Genomic DNA, 19,541 nt, shown 5'->3' on the forward strand with positions numbered 1-19,541 from the left:
TGGGGTCGCCAAGAGTTGGACATGACTGAGCAACTTCACTTTCACTTTTCACTTTCATGCATTGGAGAAGGAAATGGCAACCCACTCCAGTGTTCTTGCCTAGAGAATCCCAGGGACGAGGGATCCTGATGGGCTGCCGTCTATGGGGTCACACAGAGTCGGACACCACTGAAGCGACTTAGCAGCAGCAGCAGGGCCAAGTAGAGGAGGTAAGACTGGAGGAGGGCAGACACCAGCTAGGAATAATCCAGAACCCCAGGCAAGTGATAGAATATCTGAGAATGGAGGCCCGAGTGAGATTCTTTCCAGCCATTTCTACCCTGTGAAGCTGGGGAAAGTCATTTCAATGAGAAAAGGGGTGATTTCAGATATCCAAGTTTGGGACCGCATAGTCCAGAATATTCTGGAAAAGAAAAGCTATTTTCTACATATGTAACAGGTATGAAAGTGAAAAGTTGGAAAGTGTTAGTCACTCAATCATGTCTGATTCTTTGTGACCTCATGTGAGCCCACCAGGCTCCTCCGTCCATAGGATTTTCCAGGCAAGGTTACTAGAGTGGGTTGCCATTCTGTTCTTCAGGGGATCTTCCCAACCCAGGGATCAAACCCACATTTCCTGCATTGCAGGCGAATTCTTTACCATCTGAGCCACCAGGGAAGCCCATACTTGTCTACAAAAGGGACATTTTTCTGACTAAGGAGAGGTGGTAGACCCTCGACACCCTTAAAGTGTCTAATGAAGAATTTTGTCTTCTTGTGCGTGGTCTTAGTGAAGTGTGAGCAAACCATTCTGTGAATTCTCTAAGGGACCTTCTTGGACACACATCTTCAAGATTTTTTTCTTTTCTCTGTGGTCTAGTCTTTTAGAAATTTTAATACATTTTCAATGACTTTGACCTCTTCTGATTGTGCTCCCTTATTGCTTCAGTTATTTTTCTGTGACTTTTCAATGTTTATGCCTTGTTTCTTTTCACATATATTCACAACCTTATGCCTTGGATTTCCTGAATGATCATGCTCTCAACTCTGCTGTTTCCTTGTCCCTGAAAACACATTCATAATCATCAGACTTTACATCCAGATTTGTGGTCTGGAAAACATTGTCATTATACTTACACAATATATTCCTTTCCCAGAATTCCTCCTTATACTCTCTTCTCGGCTCTTGTGCGCAAGCAGCCTGCAGTGCTGAAAACAGCTCTCCGCAGCCTCCCCTGATGAGGCCCTGTTCCAGCCCTGGCCATTTTATTCCTTAGCTCCTGAAGATTTGCATGAGACCTCGATTTTGCTGGTTTGGTTAGTTCAGTCAACGTGCAACACTGGCGTCATTTTTCAGTGTCCTGAGATGTACTTGATAGAGGTTCTGGCCTTGTGTGTCTAAGATTTATGGGTAGATGCTTGCATATTTTCAAATAACCTTGTCTTTAAACATTAAATACGTTTCAAATTCAGAGAAGGATTATGATGGAGGATGTGATGAAACTCATCAGGAGGCCAAGGGCAGAGCGATCGGGGATCTGGTTCAGTAAACATTTGAAGAGCAGTGTAATCGCCTCTAGCTTCCAGAGGTCTTCCATGAGGAGCTGGTTTCTTCTACATGGTGGTGCTGCTTCTGCTTCATGTCTTCCATCCTGCTGCTCCTCTGGGCTCATAGGACATGGACTGTCTAAGAGTAGGGCAGGTAGGCTATTCTGCATCAGTACCATTCAGTTCAGTCACTCAGTCATGTTCACCTCTTTGTGAACATGGAGTCCCCCATGGACTGCAGCACACCAGGCTTCCCTCTCCATCACCAACTCCCAGAGCTTGCTCAAACTTATATCCATTATTTGGTGATCCCATCCAACCATCTCATCCCTGTCGTCCCCTTCTTCTCCTGCCTTCAATCTCTCCCAGCATCAGAGTCTTTCCAGTAAGTCAGTTCTTTGCATCAGGTGTCCAAAGTATTGGAGCTTCAGCTTCAGCATCAGTCCTTCCAATGAATATTCAGGACTGATTTCCTTTAGGATTGACTGGTTTGATCTCCTTGCAATCCAAGGGACTCTCAAGAGTCTTCTCCAACACCACAGCTCAAAAGCATCAATTCTTCAGCATTCAGCTTTCTTTATAGTCCAGCTCTCATATCCATACATGACTACTGGAAAAACCATAGCTTTGACTAGACGTACCTTTGTTGGCAAAGTAATGTCTCTGCATTTTAATATGCTGTTTAGGTTGGTCATAGGTTTTCTTCCAAGGAGCAAGCATTAGTACCATTAATTGAGCATTATTATTTGAGTATCAGTTATCAATTATTAATTGAGCATGAGTACCATTAATTGAGCATTATTACTACATGTTTCGGAAATGGCAATGGCACCCCACTCCAGTACTCTTGCCTGGAAAATCCCATGGATGGAGGAGCCTGGAGGGCTGCAGTCTGTGGGGTCGCTGAGGGTCGGACACGACTGAGCAACTTCACTTTCACTTTTCACTTTCTTGCATTGGAGAAGGCAACCCACTCCAGTGTTCTTGCCTGGAAAATCCCAGGGACGGGGGAGCCTGGTGGGCTGCCGTCTATGGGATCGCACAGAGTCGGACACGACTGAAGTGACTTAGCAGCAGCAGCAACTACATAGTTCTTGTATGTCTTATCCAGTAATTAAGGCAGTATAGAGCAGTGGTTCCCAACCTTTTGGGCACCAGGGACCAAATCTACCACTTAACCCAGTGTCTGGCACATCCTGAGTAGGTGTCCATGCATGCTAAGTCGCTTCAGTCATGTCCCACTCATAGGCCCCGCTATGGGCTGGGGTCTGCCAGGCTCTTCTGTCCATGGGCAAGAATACTGGAGTAGGTTGCCAATCCATCCTCCAGGGGATCTTCCTGACCCAGGCATCAAACCGGAGTCTTTTATCTCCTGCATTGGCAGGCAGATTCTTTACCACTAGTGCCACCTGGACAAAGATATGGCAACCCCCTCCAGTATTCTTGCCTGGAGAATTCCATGAACAGAGGAGGCTGATGGGCTGCAGTCCATGGGGTCACAAAGAGTCGGACATGACTGAGTAACTGACACTTTCACTTTCAGTGCCACCTGGGAAGCCCATCTTCAGTGTAAATAAACTCTAAATAAATATCTCTAAACATTGGGTATTTTCTGCTTGAAAATAGAAAGCATTCTACTTGCAAGGAATAGTCAGTTTCAAGACATCTCCACACATATTATCATGTTTGTCTCTCCTGAGCCCTAGTTGGGGAATTTTGGTAAATATTGTTACCCTTATATTTTACAGATAGAGAGTCAGGCTCAGGAAAGTTAAGGGACATGGTCACGCAGCTGTCTAGATGCAGAGCCCAAATGAGTCTCCACGCTCCTGACCAGGTGCTCTTGCTTTGAGACCAGGTATGCCCCTGGCCTTTAGGATGATGTGAAACTAGATTATAAATACCAGAGGAAAAAGGAAAGGAACAGTTTCATGGAAGATGATTTTTCTGTGGACTTGGAGGAGAGAGGGAGGCAGGGATGGTTTCAGGATGATTCAAGCACGTTACGTTTATTATGCCACGCTGATCTGACAGGAGGCGGAGCTTAGGCGGTAATGTGAGCAATAGGGAGCAGCTGTAAATAGAGAGGAAGCTTCGCTGTCCCACCTGCTGCTCACCTCCTGCAGTGCAGCCTGGTTCCTAACTGGACTGGTACTGGTCCATGGCCTGGGGTTTGGGCACCCCTGATACAGAAGAGTGGTAAAAGCAAAGACTCTGGTGTTAGAATGCCTGAATTCAAATCTTGTTCCTGGGCTTTTGAAACCTCTATATAAGGATCTTCTTGGAAGCTTCTGGTTATGAGCTATTGATCCTGGAAAAGGATTTGTGGGCAGAGTCCATGGAGAACAGAAACAGAGGTGAAAGGAATGAAAATAACTGGACCTGGAAGCACAGTTTAGCATGTGGGCCAATGGGTAAAAGAACCTTCCAAGTGAGATTGTCTGCAAGTAGAGACCCTGTGATTAGCCAAATTACCCCCAGCCCAAGGCCTGGAGACCAATGGTGGATGCAGCCACAAGTCACTGTGAGACTTGACCTCAGGAACTCTATTGATCAGCTCTTCTCATACCCAAGAACTTGGTCCTGCTTCTGCTTGGTCCCGTGCAGGAAGTGCTTATTTAGGAATGACGGTGGGATCTGCCTGTCACTGGTGACACAGCCTACTTGATGTTTACAGCTCAGTCCGCGGATGGACTGGGAGACAGAGTAACATGGCAGCTCTCAGAGAACCACATGGCTGGAATTAAGGAAGCGGCAGTTCACAAAGGGAGAGACTGAGCTAAGAAAAGGGGTCGGGAGAGAGAGTGGGTTGATGGGGGAGTGGTTCAGGCAGAAGATCGCTGGTTGGTAGCAGATATCTACAACCCAGAATTTAAAAGGTTAGGTAATTTGTCCAGAGTCACACACAACCAAAGCCAGGACTCCAATTAGGCCTTTTTGAGTTCAACACCTATGCATTTAACTAAGATGGTGAATTAGAATGAACTAGTGAAGTAAGTGAAAGCCTGAGTGCGCACATATGTACGTATGGAAATACCACTTCAGACCTTGCCAAGTCAGCTCTCAAATCTAGGAGTGTGTTAGCCTCTCAGTGGTATGCGACTCTTTGCGACCCCTTGAACTGTAGCCCACCAGCCTCCTCTGTCCATGGGGATTTTTCAGGCAAGAATACTAGAGTGGGTTGCCATTTCCTTCTCCAGGGGAGCTTCCCTTCCCAGGGATAGAACCCAGGTCTCCTGCATTACAGGCAGATTCTTTACCATCTGAGCCACTAGGGAAGCCCTCAAGTCCAGGAAGCCACATTCAAAACCTTCTGGTACTGTGGACTTTGGCTCTATCCTACCAGCTTGTAATCCAGGGTCAAGGTAGCAATGAGAGGGGAACCTGATGGTAAGTAATGTCCATGACTAAAGCCTGTAGCCAAGTCACCCCAGCAGGTCATTAACCCACCCTCATATGTTAGTCAGTCCATCAGCATCCGTGTTCATCTGTGTTCTCAAGCAACCAAAGCCTTGGGTGTGTTGCACACATGTCTGGAGCCCCACAATACAGGAGAAAGTTGATTCAGAGAAGGTGGGACACAGATTGGTGCTGATGAAGTTCAAGAGGAGATGGTTCAGGATTCAGTTTTGATGTTCAAGAAGAGGGGCCTTTTAGGGGGCAGGAGAAAGGTGGATCAGAGGAGAAGGTGGAGCTCAGGTCTGGGTAACTGAGCCCCTGTGAGTCCTGGAATGGACTCCGAGGGTTACTGTCCAAGGAGCAATAGTCAACTTGGGAAGTTTCCAACCCTCAGAGCAGGAGGACATCAGATACTAGAGGAAAACATGACGTATCCTTCAGCCTTTTTGAGCCTATTTAGTAAACTATTTACAATATCCTCTGATTTAAAAGAATTACTATGTTTTCTAAACTATCCATCTTGCCCCAGGGAGGGGCTTATGGGAGAGGAACACCTGGCTAGATGGCATTCGTTGGGTTCAAGGCCTCAGGTAAACCTAGAAGGATCATAGCAATTTTGTTCACATGATCTATTTTATTTGCACCTGAATGAAACTATTGCGTGAAACCGGAAGAATTGCATAGAGTTTACTCTGACATTTTGAAACACATCAAGTTGAGGATCTGAGAAGTTGGAGTGGTTTAACATTTCCCGTTGCATGGGGGAAACCATGTTTCTGAGAGGAGAGCGGTCATGTTGAGGAGCTGCACTGATGTTTCTGGGAGCAAGAGTGATAGTAACAGCAAGGAGGGGGAGAAGGAGGAAAATAGCAAATACTGGTTGTGTAAAACCACCACACACCATGCCCAGAGACGAAATCACTCGCCAGAGGTCACACAGCTTGCCTGTGTCCTGCCTCCCACAACCACCTGCCACAATCCTGTCGATGTCCCCCACTCCCAACAGACTTGGGCTGACACTTGGTGTAAAGTCTTCAGACACAACTGTCAACCCCAGTTTCTGCAGGGCTGAGATGAAAGTGGGAGGCTGTGGAGCTGAAACAGACTCTTCTCCAGACTCTTCCCTCCTAGAATCACAGAAGGGAAGGAGTAAAGAGGTCAGAAATAGTCTCATGGCAACATGGCATTATGCAAGAAACTTGGGCTTCCAGAGTCAAACAGATTAGCAATAATGTCCTAGACCAGATATCCCCAACCCCCAAGATCTAATGCCAGATGATCTGAGGTGGAGCTGATATAGTAATAATAGAAATAAAGTGCACAATAGATGTAACACACTTGAATGATCCTGAAACCATCTCTCCTCCACCCCCGTCCCTGGAAAAATCGTCTTCCACGAAACCAATCCTATGCCAGAAAGGTTGGGGACCATTATACCTAGACCCTTGATGAGCCTCAGTTTTTCATAATACTCACCTATCTGGGAGTTGGTGCTTGTGGAATGCCATCAGTCTGTGAGGTGCCTGGCACAGGGCCTAGCCTAGAGTAGCCACAGTGACTCTAATGCCATCGCAGTCTCTCCCCATGGTATTATCTGAAATGACCATAACTGTTGTCTGGTGCTGAGGGAATTAGCACCTTCCATTCCTGGACCCAGATTCTACCCCAGCATGCCGCTTCTCCATTCCTTCGCTCTCAGAGCAGGAGAGATGGAGGGGGAAACCATGGAGAACAGCGCCCATGCAGACAGCCATGACCAGCAGCAGCAGTGGGCCTGCAAAAACCCCAGGGAACCCCGGGCTCTCTCCGAGGGGCTGGAGTCAGCCGGGGAGAGCAGCTGAGGCCTGCAATGACAACTGACTCTCGGTGCCTCTGGGAGACACACGCAGGTGCCAGGCAAGAGAGGTTGGATGGGTGTGTGTGTCCAGAGCCCCCACTCCCAGCTTAGTATGTTTCAAAGATCAGGGCAGTCACAGATCAAATTTGAATATGGAAATAATTTTCTAACACATTTTTTTCAAGGCAATAGCTTTCCAGATCTTAGACATCGCTGAGTATGCACATGATGAGAGGATGTATGCAGCAGATAATGTGGTTGTACATGCAGCCATCCACATGGAACTGAGTCTGTCCAGGGCACCTTTATAATCTAGAGACAGAATCGAGAGACACAGTATGTGGGGCACCTCCTACCTCCTAAAGCCTCTCCATGGAAGAGCACTGGACTGATATCTAGCACTGGGGGCTTTCTGAGGATATGAAATATTTTCCCCCTAGTGAGTGACATTATAATTTACCAAGAACACACAGTCAATAATTTACCGAGAATACACTTGTTCAAGCCAGTACAAGGGACAGAAAGAGGTCAATAATATAGTCTCTGCCCTCCAGTGCTTAAAGATACATTCAGAGAAAGGAATTTGTGAATCAAGCTATAGCTAACATTTTAATGTAACTGCCCAGGGGAGCAGCTGACCCACAAAATGATGATGGAAGATTACATCGAGCTTCTTCTCTGGGCAGGGTGGCCAGGCACAGCATCGTGGTGGTCCTGAGACCCGAGGAGGGCTGGGAAGACGGCAGAGCGTTTGAGAAGCAGGGAAGGAGATGATGGAGGAAAGATTGTGCAGCCCTGAAAGCAAAGCTACCACACACAATACAGAAAAAGCTCGTGCAAAACGGAAAAACAAGGAACACTGGGAGGAGACATAGAAAACCAACTTGTGGTTACCAAAGGGGAGAGGGAGGGCAGCAGGGACAAGTTAGGAGCATGGGATTAACAGAATAAACTACTGTACATAAGATAAATAAGCCACAAGGACCTGCCTATAGCACAGGGAATTATATTCAGTATCTTGTAATAACCTATAATGGAATATAACCTAAAGAAATATAACTGAGTCATTTTGCTATGTGCTTGCAACTAATACAGTATTGTAAGTCAACTATCCTTAAAAATAAACAAAAAACAGTAAAGACTGAAATATTACAGCAACAAAGCCAAATACATCATGTTAATTAATATAAATGAGCAAAATTTAGTTCTTAATAAAGACTTTCAGGTTGGCTTGTACAGCAAAAGCCAACTTATGCTATACTCTAGAGTCACACCAAAAACAAATTTGTACTTTTATATTTTTTCCCAGTCCCTTTTAGTTATTTTCCATTGTCAAGGTTCATAGCATATATATTTCATCTTATAATGTTAGCTGTTTTATTATTTATTCCTGGCTCTATGTTTAAATTAGTATTGCAAATAATACTTCCAAACATTAAAAAAAAAAATGCTATGAGAGGAGGTAAATTTTTTTTTAAGTAAGAGTATGGAACCAAACATTCTATGTTAAAAGAGGCATCCAGTTCAGTTCAGTTCAGTCGCTCAGTCGTGTCCGACTCTTTGCAACTCCACGAACCACAGCATTCCAGGCCTCCCTGTCCATCACCAACTCCCAGAGTTCACCCAAACCCATGTCCATTGAGTCGGTGATGCCATCCAACCATCTCGTACTCTGTCGTTCCCTTCTCCTCCTGCCCGCAATCTTTCCCAGCATCAGCGTCTTTTCAAATGAGTCAGCTCTCCACATGAGGTGGCCAAAGTATTGGAGTTTCAGCTTCAACATCAGTCCTTCCGATGAACACCCAGGACTGATCTCCTTTAGGATGGGCTGGTTGGATCTCCTTGCACTCCAAGGGACTCTCAAGAGTCTTCTCCAACACCACAGTTCAAAAGCTTCAATTCTTCGGCGCTCAGCTTTCTTCACAGTCCAACTCTTGTATCCATACATGACCACTGGAAAAACCATAGCCTTGACTAGATGGGCCTTTGTTGGCAAAGTAATGTCTCTGCTTTTTAATATGCTCTTTAGGTTGGTCATACTTCACTTCGAAAGAAAAACCAAAAGTAAAATTTTGTGCATAAAAATTTACCAAAAGCAGTCAGAAGACAAATCTTAGAACAGAAGAATGTTTCAAGTATAAAGGGTTCCTGTCATGCTGTATATCACAGCTTGGAAAGACAAACAACTCAATAGAAAATGGGTGAAAAATGTGAACAGAAGTTTAAAGAGGAAAGTCAAAACAGATGTGCAAAGGTGCTCTGGCCCATTGCGAGTCAAGGAGATGAAAATTAGAGCAGTTAGATACCATTTTTTTATTCTTCAGATTAGCAAACATTAAATAGGGATGACAAGCTAGTGCTGGCAAGAATGTTAGCCAGGTGCACTCTTGTGCTTTGCTGATGGGAACTTCAGTCACTCTAAACCTTTAGTAAAGTATTCTTTCTGGCAACATCAAGCACATTTTCATTCTGCCTTTTTATTACTAGGAATCGATGCTTTGGATATACCAAGATACGTGCTAAGTGTTTTGGTTAACTTTTGGGGGAACACCCTAAATGTTTATCAGTAAAGGTATGACTGGATAAATAGGGTGCTTTCATTGTTAGGAAGTACTGTGCAGCTAAACGGCTTCCCTGGTGACTGAGCATAAAGAATCTGCTTACAGTGAAGGAAACGCAGGAGATGTGGTTTTGATCCCTGGGTTGGGAAGATACCCTGGGGGAGGGCATGGCAACCCACTCCAGTATTTTTGCCTGGAAAATCTCATGGATAGAGGAGCCTGGCAGGTCACAGAACATAGGTTCACAAAGAGTCAGACACGACTGAAGTGACTAAGCACACACGCAGGCATGCAGCTATTAAAAGGAATTAGGTCTGCCTCTATTGAGTTGGAAGGAAGTCCATGGCATATAATTAAGTGGGAAAAGCAAATCTGCCAAGACGTGTCTACTACGATCTGATTTTGGAAAAATACATACATACTCACATATACTCCTTCCTCAAATGTATGTGCATTCTGTGTGAATATAGAGAATGGATGGTTATATACCAGAAATTCACTTGGTTACCAGGAATGAAGGGAAGAAAATATTGAGCAAAATGAAGTGTTATCAGATACTTAACCTTTGAAACCCTCAGAGCTGAGATGCATAGCTCTGTTGATGTTCAGTCACTAAGTCATGTCTGACTTTGTGACCCCATGGACTGCAGCATGCCAGGCCCTTCTGTCCTTCACTGTCTCCTCAAGTTTGTTCAAATTCATGTCCATTGAGTCAGTGATACCATCCAACCATCCCATCCTCTGCCACTCCATTCTCCTTTTGCCCTCAGTCTTCCCAGCATCAAGGTCTTTTCCAATGAGATGGCAAAGGAGAAAACAGGAGGAGAAACAGGAGTGCCCTGCTCTCCTCAGATTTCTGTCCTGTTAGGAGTCTCAGGTCTGCCCCAGGGCAACCCCCACCCACGGTCAGGGACAGCTGCCTGATGGACGTCACTTTGGGATGGGATGGAGGTGCAGATTTCCCATCGCCTGGCAGGGACTATGCTGGTCCCTTCCACTTGCCCAGGGAAATGCCTTGTAGTTTGAAATTTTGCATTCCAACAGTCAGAGGAAGGCTTCAAATAAGCAGCGAGCATTTGCTGTTAGATCCAGATGTCATCTCCAGCCAGAAACAAAAATGCTCTGATTTGGGAAAAATAACCTCTGACGCTTAAAGAGGCTCTAATAAGTGCTTTTGTTCCAGAATCTTGAGAGATGACTTTGCCTGTATATGAGAGAGGGCATCCGGGAAGAGCTATGCCCTTTGCTCTCTGAGCAGGGACTGCAGCAGCCTTCGCAGCAGCCCTGCCTGGGCCCTTCTTCTCTACAAGGACACATTCCCCCAGGGGACAGACCCAGGGACTTCCAGAAAGAATATGTTCCCTGTGTGTCCCAGGGTGCCGACGGCTGCCACCTTCACTGCTGCTGGCGGAGGAACTCTAAAGCAGGAGGAAGACTTTGATGTCTCAAATCAGCACAGATTGGTTCTAGAATTTTCCTGAAGGAAGGCTTATGGCATAACATGCTATAGTTTTGTGAGGCAGACTTTCTTCTGAGGAGACTCCCCGGCCGAACAGGTGTTCAGCTTGTACTGTGAGAACTGATCAGAAACCCTCGAAATGACTTCGTGTTTCCCTGCGAAAACTAATCAGAGATTTTTTTTTTCTCTTGAGGAAGATGATTTCAGGTCTCCAGAGATCCTCTGAAATGTTTGTGTGGCAGGGAACTGCATTTTTTATAGACAGATGTTGTTGTTAAATGTGTTTGTGGAGATGATGTTTGCTTAGTGCCGCCCTCTGAGGAATTCAGGGCGCTTTACAGACATTTTCTTCATTATTTCTTAAGGATTTTTCTTTCTCCTGAACATATTTTACTCCTTGACTATAAATTTTTCATTCGGCGTTTCTCACTGGATTTTCTCTGAAATATTTCCTGTTTATTTCATTTCCTCCTACTCTCTGCATTTCCAAGATGATATACTCATGCTGGTTCAGCCATCCTAGAAAAGACTTCAAGATTTTCCCTTTCAGAATCTCAGGCTTCTCTTTCTGAATTTACTTTCACAACCCTTTTATAATGTTTTCACCATACTTTCCCCCTCTTGAAAGAATTGCTTAAAACATACCTTATTCTTCCACATAGATAGTCCCTATGTTAACTTTATTTGTTTACTTGTTTCTAACAGTCTTGCATCACAAAGAAGTTGAGGTAACTCTTGGGTTGGCCAAGAAGTTCATTTGGGATTTTCTGTAACATTTTTAACCCAACAATTTGTGGTAACTAAACACATTCTTTGGGCTTCCCTGGTGGCCCAGCAGTAAAGAATCAGCCTGCAATTCAGGAGATGCAGTTTGATCCCTGGGTTGGGAAGATCCCTTGGAAAAGGAAATAGCATCCCACTCCAGTATTGTCGCCTGGACAATTCCATAGATAGAGTAGCCTGGTTGGCTGCAGTCCATGGGATGCAGAGTCGGATACAACTTGGCAACTAAAACAACAGCAAACAGCAAACACGTTCTGAAACATGAGTACTGTGTATTGGCGTTGCAAATCTGATATTCATAGCAGAATTGTGTTTTTTTAAACCTGGTTCTCCTTTCAGTCCTAAAGGAATTTGTTAATTTCCTTCCCACTGTCATCATCCTTGAAGAAACAACCAAGAAAAGAGTATCACAACTGTAAGACAAGCTAATCTTCTGTAGACACAGGTCAGATACTTCTCTCCCTTTAGGAAATAATCTCTAAGAACACCTTTTTACTGGTCTCTCATCAGATGGAAATGTAGTAGGGAGCCTGTGTCCTAAAGAGATCTTGGAAGCATGCGAATATATAGAAAGCACCTAGAAATTACTCCATATTTTACAGATGTGGAAAGTGGAGCTTAGAGAGTTATAGAAATTTGTCCACAGTCATAGTAATACTTAGGGACATGTTCAGAATTTCATTTGGGAGACAAGACATCTAAGAAGTCACTAAAGACAGTAGTAAAGAGTGTGAAATAATGATTTAGTTACACTGGGCAGTGGTGAGCTGGTAAATGTTTAACGTCTGGGGGTCTGGGTGAGCAATGCATGCATGCTCAGTCACTCAGTCATGTCTGACTCTTTGCAACCCTGTGGATTATAGCCTTCCAGGCTCTTCTGTCCATGGAAATTTTTCAGGCTAAGATGCTGGAGGAGGGGTGCTACTTTGGGATCTTCTGACCCAGAGATTGAACCCAAGTCTGCTGTATTGGCAGGCAGATTCTTTACCACTGAACCACCTTGGAAGCCCATGTGTTTACATATCTGTGTGCTGGGAGTGGGCAGAGGAAGCCCCAATGTCAATGTCATGGTGCCTATGGCCAGTTTCAAACCACCAACCTGAAGCCATCGAGCAATGAGTTGGGAAGAGATGGGTGCAGGCCAGCTGGGTGTCAGGAGGAACAGTGATCTTCTCTGTGGGGGAAGCGGATCTGTAAGGAGGAGAACTGAGCAAGACCAACACTCCTCTCCACACATGTGAAGGACCATCTTTGGTCTCTACATGGAGCACCTGCAGGAATCTGCATCTTTGCTCTTGCTTTTATTTCAGCAGATAAACTGCTCTTCGTCCACTAAGCCATCACTTCCGTTTCAAGGCCCAGCTTTAAGAAAGGGTCCTGGTCAAAATATTCCCTGACACTTTCAGAAATAGTCACTACTACTCTGAATCCCAGAGTAATTTTTTAATACCTTTTATTAGGGTAATTAGCAAAGCCTGATTTGATACTATCGTCAGTAGCTAATGTCTTTCCCTCATAGTAGCCCTTATAATAGCCCTCATAGTCAACAGAAGAGTCTGAAATGCAGCACTTGGGTGCAATCTCAAAAACAACAGAATGATATCTGTTCGTTTCTGAGGCAAGCCTTTCAGTATCACAGGAATCCAAGTCTATGCCCCAACCAGTAACGCTGAAGAAGCTGAAGTTGAATGGTTCTAGGAAGACCTACAAGACCTTCTAGAACTATCACCCAAAAAAGATGTCCTTTTCATCATAGGGGACTGGAATGCAAAAGTAGGAAGTCAAGAGATATCTGGAATGACAGGCAAATTTGTCCTTGAAGTACAAAATGAAAAAGGGCAAAAGCTAACACAGTTTTGCCAAGAGAATGCACTGGTCATAGCAAACACCCTTTTCCAACAACATAAGAGAAGACTCCACACATGGACACCACCAGATGGTCAATACTGAAATCAAATTGATTATATTCTCTGCAGCCAAAGGTAGAGAAACCTTATACAGTTAGCAAAAACAAGACCAGGAACTGATTGTGGCTCAGATCATGAACTCCTTATTGCCAAACTCAAACTTAAATTGAAGAAAGTAGAGAAGACCACTAGACCATTCAGGTATGACCTAAATCAAATCCCTTATGATTATACAGTAGAAGTGACAAATAGATTCAAGGGATTAGATCTGATAGACAGAGTGCTTGAAGAACTATGGATGGAGGTTCCTGACGTTGTACAGCAGACAGGGATCAAGACCATCCCCAAGAAAAAGAAATGCAAAAAGGCAAAATGGTTGTCTGAGGAGGCCTTACAAACAGCTGAGAAAAGAAGAGAAGCAAATGGCAAAGGAGAAAAGGAAAGATATACCCATTTGAATGCAGAGTTCTAAGAAACAGCAAGGAGAGATTTAAAAAAAAAAAAAAAAGCCTTCCTCGGTGATCAATGCAAAGAATAGAATGGAAAAGACTAGAGATCTCTTCAAGAAAATTAGAGATACCAAAGGAACATTTCATGCAAAGATGGGCTCAATAAAGGAAAGAAATGGTATGGACCTAACAGAAGCAGAAGATATTAAGAAGAGGTGGCAAGAATACGCAGAAGAACTATACAGAAAAGATCTTCATGATCCAGATAACCACGATGGTGTGATCACTCACCTAGAGCCAGATATCCTGGAATTCAAAGTCAAATGGGCCTTAGGAAACATCACTATGAGCAAAGCTAGTGGAGGTGATGGAATTCCAGCTGAGCTATTTCAAATCCTAAAAGATGATGCTGTTACAGTGCTGCACTCAATATGCCAGCAAACTTGGAAAACTCAGCAGTGGCCACAGGACTGAAAAAGGTCAGTTTGGATTCCAATCCCAAAGAAAGCCAATGCCGAAGTATTCAAACTACCACACAGTTGCACTCATCTCACATGCTAGCAATGTAATGCTCAAAATTCTCCAACTGTGGCTTCACAGTAGGTGAACCGTGAACTTCCAGATATTCAAGCTGGATTCGAAAAGGCAGAGGAACCAGAGATCAAATTGCCAACATCCGTTGGCCCATAGAAAAAGCCAGAGAGTTCCAGAAAAGCATCTACTTCTGCTTTATTGACTACATCAAAGCCTTTGACTGTGTGGATCACAACAGACTGTGGAAAATTTTCCAGGAGATGGGACTACCAGACCGCCTTATCTGCCTCCTGAGATATATGTATGCAGGTCAAGAATCAACAGTTAGAACCAGACATGGAACAACAAACTGGTTCCAAATTGGGAAAGGAGTATGTCAAGGCTGATTGTTGTCACCCTGCTTATTTAACTTATATGCAGAGTACATCATGAGAAATGCTGGGCTGGATGAAGCACAGGCTGGAATCAAGATTACCGGGAGAAGTAGCAATAACCTCAGATACACAGATAACACCACCCTTATGGCAGAAAATGAAGAAGAACTTACAAGCCTCGATGAAAGTGAAAGAGGAGAGTGAAAAAGTTGGGTTAAAACTCAACATTCAAAACACAAAGATCATGGCATCCGGTCCCATCACTTCATGGCAAATAGATGGGGAAACAATAGAAACAATGAGAGACTTTATTTGGGGGGGGGGGGGTCTCCAAAATCACTGCAGATGGTGACTGCAGCCATGAAATTAAAAGACACTTGCTCCTTGGAAGAGAAGCCATGACCAACCTAGACAGCATATTCGAAAGCAGAGACTACTTTGCCGACAAAAATCCATCTAGTCAAAGCTATGATTTTTCCAGTAGTCAGGTATGGATGTAAGAGTTGGACTATAAAGAAAGCTGAGCACTGAAGAACTGATGCTTTTGAACTGTGGTATTGGAGAAGACTCTTTAGAGTCCCTTGGACTGCAAGGAGATCAAACCAGTGAATCCTCAAGGAAATCAGTCCTGAATATTCATCAGAAGGACTGATCCTGCAATTGAAACTCCAATACTTTGGCCACCTGATGCAAAGAACTGACTCATTGAAAAAGACCCTGATGCTGGGAGAGATTGAAGACAGGAGGAGAAGGGTTGGATGGCATCACTGACTCAATGAACATGAGTTTGAGCAAGCTCTGGGAGTTGGTGATGGACAGGGAAGTCTGGTGTGCTGCAGTCCATGGGGTTGCAAAGATTTGGACATGACTGAGCAACTGAACTGACTGAGTGCTTTCCCAGATGACGCTAACGGTAAAGAACCTGCCTGCCAATGCAGGAGACATAAGAGACGCAAGTTCGATCCCTGGGTTAGTACGATCCCCTGGGAGAGGGCATGGCAATCCACTACAGTGTTCTTGCTCGGAGAATCCTATGGACAGGGGAGCGTAGCGGGCTACAATTCATAGGGTCTGAAAGAGTCAGACATGACTGAAGGAACTTAGCACAGTGTCTTTCCCCAGGAGACTGTCCTTGAAGGACAAAGGACCATGTCTTACTCCTTCATTTTCCTAGAAGCAGTGCAGGGTGGTGGGTGGGAGCCCAGGCTCTGGAGTCAGACTGGTCAGCTTCAGAGCCAACACTGCTCACTTACCTTGATACCATGAGCAAGTCATCAGAACCCTCTGCTCTCGCTTGTAAAATGAGACCTTAAATTGCAGCCTCCATCTCACAAGCTCACTGTGACAATTCATGAGATTCCTGGGTGTGTTTGGTACTCAGCACATACTAAGCCCTCAGTAAGCATTGCCGGTGTTATTTTCTCGAGCACGTAACTCAGTGCCTGGCACAGAACTGATGTGCAGTTGATGTCAGTTGTGCTGCATTGAAGTGAAGCACAGATGTGATCCAGCGAGCTTGACAGGAAGTTGGGGAAAAGAGTGCTAGAGGAGACTGTGTGAGCACATGATTGCTAGGGAAATGAGAATGAGATAGTAAATGAAAACCGATGGATCATAGAACTGCAGGATCAGAACCTAGCTCTCCAGCTGTGATATGATGAACACACAGAGCAGGGTAGGATCACCTACTCCCTCCCCTCGCCCTGCATGCTGAATGCTCTAAAGTCTGGAAATATCCCATTTTTCATGGCAATAGCTTGTGTAGACTGCTGTTCCTTGAAATAGCTCCTTTTTAGTACTGTACAGTTGCTTTAAAAAATCTGAATGCTAGACATTAGTATAAATACTGTTGAATTTTGTTCCATTCCATTCAATCCATTATTCCAGTGAATTTGTGTTGCTTCCTACCTTAATTCTGCATTGCAGTCTATCTTCTATCCATTCTAGTTTGTGTTATCTGCAATTGGGTGAGCATGACTTCTATTTTGTTTTCTGAAACACTATACAGGCCACTTCTAAAAACAGCGTCTCCAGACATGTTGCTAGAGACCTCTTTCTGTGATAGCATTGATTCATTAAACGATCTTGTATTTTTTTTTCTCTTCGGGTATAGATTTTAGACTCCTTTCAAATCTATCAAGTATATGAGGATCTGTATTATATTCATTATTGTTCACAAGTTTCATGAAAAAACTTGCCAGCATGCTATGTCTGCAGCATTTTTGTTTCACCAATATAGCAAAGCTGTCAGAAAAGAAAATGCAGGCAACTTGTTGAAACCTGTTCCTGATTAACCTATGTGAACTTCCTAAACTGACTTCCTTTTCTGATTTTAACAAGAGATGTGTGTCTCAAAATAGTGAAGTTAACGGTACCAAGATAGATTAGACTCAATGCCCAAACCTCGACCATCTAAGTGAAAAGCCTGGACACAATCCTGAGAGTTGTGGAAGGCTGTTGAAATGTTTGAATAGGAATTATATGATGATACGATGTTTTAAGAAGATCCATCTGGCAGCAGAGTCCATGGTGGATGCTAGCAACACGTTATGTGAGGTTTAATGTTGCTCACAGTGATCCCAAAATAGGCTTCCAGATCACTGGACTAGCAATAAAGATGGAAGAGAATACATTTGGGTTTAAAGAAGAAAATCCAGGGAGACTATTGGGGTAACACAGCAGCAGTGAAAAAAAATAGATACTTTGGGGCTTCCCAATCTTTTTCACATAATGGAACCTGCAGAAAATGTCAATTTGGCCACTGGGGTAACTAGGGCTGCTTGGACAGGGCCATGACCCAATGTCATCGGCCCCCCAGGGCTGGGGCCTCCCTTCTTCAAGCCCCACCTCCCCCATATAACACAAAAAAGACATTATTAAGATCTCCACATAGACATTTTTGTTTTAGAAATAAGTAGTCTTAGCAATATGAAGCTATTTGGACATTTTCATTTTAGAAATGAATAGTCTTAGCAATAGGGAGAAAAACAAACTTGCACCAAGGTCAGGACCAGCAGTATGGAAGAGACTAGATGTGTAAAGGGAAGCCATGTTTGCTTCAGGGCCTAATTCTGAACAGATGTGAAACGTGGCTGATACTCTTGGAAGAAAACGAGCATCAAGGTTAATGCCAAACAAGAGAGGCCAGGCCACGAAGCCACTGCCCATGCTAGCTGACACAGGAGAACAGAGGCGGTGGCTATACAGCCTAACTTGGGCATGAAAGTAGGCAATACCCACCAGACATTTTCGGGGGAGGTATAGACCACAGCTAGGGGAGCGACGCAGCAGCAGCAGCAGCAGCAGCAGCAGGGAGGCACTGGGTAGAAACTGAGGTGAAGACAAACGCAGAAACAAAGCAGTAACTGAGTTTTGTATTAATGTGGAATCTAAGCCCGTTTGCTTGGAACTGTATGCAGTCCTGCCCATTTATTGCTCCTTGTTGGTTTTCGAGGCTCGTAAATTAAGGCGTTCTGTAGTTTTGGAGCCTCACCTGTGCTACTAATTTGCTTTGCTGCATGGAGCAAATTATAGACTGAGAAAAATGCAGGAACTTGCCATCTATGATTCCTGGCACTAATTGAAGATGTTTGGTTATAGAAAATTAAAAGGTGTTTCCTTTTTCTTCAGTAAATTCAATGATAGAGTGAAAGCAAGAATCTTACCAACAAGGTGTGCAGATTCTATTATAAAAACAGGAATGAACGGCTCTTTTATAAAGGAATGGAACCCACACATTTCCCCCAGTGCCTGGCAGCAGGGCCACCATGCGCCTGATGCCAGGGGCACCCACCCTTACACTGGAGTGTGTGACAGGGGGGCACACGGCCACATGTGACAGCTCACAGGGAGACCTCTCTGATTCCCCTGGGGCACCCACCCAGTCCAGCAGGTGCTATCTGCATTGATCTGTGACACTCATCACCCCCACCACCACACTCCCGTCCCCAGGCAAGCTGTGCTCTAGTCTTTTATTCCAATTCACATCCACCCAGTTGTCCACATGGCTTCCCCCTGGACCTCTGGCACAGGCCAAAACACATCCTTCTGGATTATTTGCTCCAGTCGCTCTGTTGACCTTTCCAGAAGTACGCTCTGCTCTCATCGTCCCACTCCTCACTACAGATAAGGAGAAAACACCGGCAGGCACTCCAGGCAGGCAGCTCTGGCCTCCTCCCAGCACTGGGCAGGCATCAGTTTTGCACTTGTCACTGGGCACTGTAAACATTTGATTACACTTTGACTCCTTCACTCCATGTGAGCTGGATGAAGGGCAGGGCTTCTTTGAGCCCTGGGGCTTAGCAGCATATCCAGCAATAGTAGGCCCTCTTTTCACGTTTTGTACATGGGTGAGTAAATGAATATCCTGCCTTCCTTAGACAGAGAAGGCAATGGCACCCCACTCCAGTACGCTTGCCTGGAAAATCCCATGGACGGAGGAGCCTGGTAGGCTGCAGTCCATGGGATCACAAAGAGTCAAGACACGACTGAGCAACTTCACTTTCACTTTTCACTTTCATGCATTGGAGAAGGAAATGGCAACCCACTCCAGCGTTCTTGCCTGGAGAATCCCAGGGACGGGGGAGCCTGGTGGGCTGCCATCTATGGGGTCACAGAGTTGGACATGACTGAAGCAACTTAGCAGCAGCAGCAGCAGCAGCAGCCTTCCTTAGATCTAGACACAATATTCGCATCCTGAGCACATGGTCTA

The 19,541-nt window shown here is 44.7% G+C and overlaps 1 protein-coding gene across 1 annotated transcript in view; it reads left to right on the forward strand.

Annotated features, from left to right (window-relative positions):
- The window catches only part of GRIN2B (glutamate ionotropic receptor NMDA type subunit 2B), a 503,573-nt gene that overhangs the window by 419,349 nt on the left and 64,683 nt on the right, over positions 1-19,541 (forward strand). The window lies entirely within an intron of this gene.

This window comes from Ovis canadensis, chromosome 3, assembly GCF_042477335.2.
Source record: "Ovis canadensis isolate MfBH-ARS-UI-01 breed Bighorn chromosome 3, ARS-UI_OviCan_v2, whole genome shotgun sequence".
Lineage (NCBI taxonomy): Eukaryota > Metazoa > Chordata > Mammalia > Artiodactyla > Bovidae > Ovis > Ovis canadensis.